At 44.6% G+C, this 3,408-nt stretch overlaps 1 non-coding gene across 1 annotated transcript; it reads right to left on the minus strand.

The window, feature by feature from the left end:
• Nucleotides 1-593: 593 nt before the first annotated feature.
• On the minus strand, nt 594-720 carry LOC121102679. Its single transcript, XR_005834791.1, has one exon. It is a non-coding gene; the product is annotated as a small nucleolar RNA SNORA25 (small nucleolar RNA).
• Nucleotides 721-3,408: the final 2,688 nt, after the last annotated feature.

The raw sequence follows: 3,408 nt of genomic DNA on the forward strand, positions 1-3,408 counted from the left end.
AGTCCCTTGTGGCTTGCTTTTTCCCCCTTCTTTTTTTTTTTTTTTAGTAGTTTTTTAGTTAGTTAGTTTTTTGTAAGCTCCACGCCCAACGTGGGGCTCAAACTCACGACCCCAAGATCAAGAGTCACGGGCTCTGCTGACTGAGCCAGCCGGGTAGCCCCTTTTCTCCTCTACTTGATATCATAGTATAAGCCTTTTCCCATTTTGTTTAAAATGCTTACTTTTTAAAAAGATTTTATTTAAATTCAAGTTAGTTAACATACGGTGTATTATTAGTCTCAGGGATAGAATTTAGTGATTCATCAGTTGCATACAACACCCAGTGCTCACTCCATCAAGTGCCCTCCTTAATGCCCAACACCCAGTTACCCCATCCCCCACCTCAATTTTTTTTAATTAAAAAAGTACACACGTGTAAAATAGACTAATCGAAGGCAAGCTCACGAACCCATCACACAGCTTCAACAATTAGCAACCCATCTTGTCTCCTCTGTTCACTCCCCACTCCATTATCTAAAGCAAATTGCAGACAGCACGTTATTTTATCTGTAAATACTTCAGTATGCAATTTTAGTAATTTCTCTCTTTTTTTATCTTCTATCTCCTCAGGAAACCATGGCACTATGGAGTAACTATTATATCCTATGGAGAATTTCAATATTTGATCACAGCATTAAGAGCTCTTGGTTTCAGGCCCCAAATTCCTCTTTGAAATGACCTAAGTCATTTCTTAATATTATCAGAATCCAGTCCGTGCTCAGATTTTCCCTATGTAAGCATTACTGTAAATGCTCTCCTCGATTTGGTTCTGAGGACACATCAGGAAGGATGGGTGGGTGGTGTGCAAGCGTCAGAAAGCTCGACCCAAATCGAGGCAGCAAACGGACAAGGACACGCCCCCCCAACGTCCGAAAGTTCAGTGGAAAGAAATACACCCGACTCCATCTCGCACCCCACTGTCCAGTGTGTGGCACTAACCACGTGTGGCTGTTTATGTTTAAATTAATTAAAATACAATTTTAGAGTCAGTCCCTCAGTTGGCATCAGCCACCTTCCCAGTGCCCAGTGGCCACATGTGGTCAGTGGCTGCCATATTGGACAGGGCAGACATAGGACACTTCCACCATCAAGGAAAGTTCCGTTGGACAGCTGGTCTAGAATCGAAGAAGGGATGGTACTTACACGGGGGCAAGAGACTGTAGACAGTTTTTTTTTTTTTTAAACTGCCTTTATAATTGTGGAAGGTCTTGGAAGAGGGCAGCGTGCCCACATGGGGACCTTGACCAACTTAGCATTCAAGAGGAAGTCAGATATATGCCTCAGGTCTCACTGCTCATTTAACAGCTTTAATTGAACAATCTCCACTTTGCCTTGTGCCAACAAGAGGTTTACTTTATTTTTAAATTTAACTTCCTTTTCTCTAAAAAAAAAACCCTACTCATGCCCGGCAGTGGAAAAACTGAAGTTAGCCCAATCTTATAAATATCAGCTGTGTCCAGCCATTTCCAGTTTAATATAGTTTCATTTCAAGGAAACCTTCTGGCACATTCAGGTGGGTATTTTCTACGGTAGTCCGGTGCAGAGCCCCTGCCCTGGGCTCGGGAAGCAGAGGAGAGTTTTGTCCATTGGTGCTCCTTCCCTTCCTCCTTGCAGTCCCTCGTGTCTGCTCCAAGAGCCCCCTTGTGGGAAGTCAAGGAGGACCTCTCCTTTCTCTGCCAGGCTGGGCTTCTGTTTGATTCGTCCCTCCATGTCTGGTGGTAGCTGTGCTTTTGTGGGGATCCCAGGTAGGATTTGGCTGTGATGCTGTCCTTGGTCTAGACAATGCCCTGACAGTGTCTGTCCAAGGTCCTAGGCTGGGTAGACCTTCAAAGGCAGGTGGTCAAGCTTTCAGACCCTCAGCCTCTCCAGCCCCCAGTAGGAGACTCCCTCCTTGGTCAGCTGGACTGGCTCTCCCGGGTCAGCCCACCATTACCCAGGATGGTGGGCCTTTCTTGTATGGGTGTTCTTGTATGAAATGGCAGGGGTGAGGCACCATCTTCTGTGTGCCCAAGGAGGCCACCCCACACTAGTGAGCTGCCAACTGGCAGTTAATGACTTCAGGAAGAAAGGGGTTACATGGCCCCATTCCAGACTTTCTCTTCTACCTCACAGGGACCTCCCTTGGTGTCCTCCAATTTGAGAAGGCAGGTCAAGAGTCCCCATATGGCCTGAGATAGGGGCAATGGTTGAAGGTATAATTACTTCATAAAGGATTCTGTGTCTTCTCAAACACGTCCCTCCTCATCCCCTTTTGTCTTCCCGTCATTTATCTCCTTCTGGTGCTTAAAGCTACTGACCCAGTTTAAGAGTGTATATCAGTTATCTGTTGCTATGGATCAAATTACCCCCAAAATTAGCAGCTTAAAACGACAAATAAGGGGCACCTGGTTGGTTCAGTCAGAAGTGTGTGGGGCTCTTGATCTCAAGGTCATGAGTTCAAGCCCCACATTGAGTGTAGAGGTTACTTAAGTTAAAAAAACTTAAAAAAAAAAAAAAACCTATTCTATCTCACATAGGTTCTGAGGGTCTGGAACACAAGTGTGGTCTAACTGGGTGGTTCTGGCTTAAAGTCTCTTACGTGGTTTCAGTTAGGATGTCAGCTGGAGTTGCTTCATTGGAAGGCTTGACTGGGGCCAAAGGAGCCACACCCAAGATGGCGGCATAATGTGCCCATAGGCCAGAGGCTTTAATTTTGCATTTCATGGGCCTCTCCAGAGGGCTTCTCACAATATGGCAGCTGACTTCCCCCAGAACAATTCATCCAAAAGAAAGAGAATGACCAAGATGAAAGTGTCAGTATCTTCTACCACATTCTGTTGGTCTCCCAGACCAATCCTCATACAGTGTTGGAAGGGGAGCTACCTAAGGGCGAGGATACCAGGAGGTAGGGATGCTGGGGGTCAATGGAGGCTGGCCACCATGATGAGGTCCTTTGATTCCGAGGCTCTGGCTGGGAAGCCAACTCTTTTAACTTAGCTCTTCAGTACTAAGCAAATTGTTTTCACCATGAACGAACTTTTCCAGGGAAGACCCAGGAGTGCTCTTTGCTGCAATTACCTCGTACACCTTATAAAATTCCATTTTGTCATTATTATGTCATTAAACACACAGACAAGTAAAAAAGCAAGTCATCTCTCAGTTCACTATTCAAAAGCAAACTCTGACATTATGGTTTTGTAGAATTTTCTTCCATATGAATGTTTGCTTTTACAGAATCTTCCCTGTTGGTTCATGCTTTTAACAACCATTTTTAAAATATCTGTACATGTCAGTGATTCTACTTCTAAGAATTTACGTCAGGAAATATTCAAGTTCATGAGCAAGGAATTAGCTTCAACCAGTTTAACCCAATATATTTACCCGATAATC

This window comes from Ursus maritimus, unplaced genomic scaffold (genome assembly GCF_017311325.1).
Source record: "Ursus maritimus isolate PB19 unplaced genomic scaffold, ASM1731132v1 scaffold_14, whole genome shotgun sequence".
Classification (NCBI taxonomy): Eukaryota; Metazoa; Chordata; class Mammalia; order Carnivora; family Ursidae; genus Ursus; species Ursus maritimus.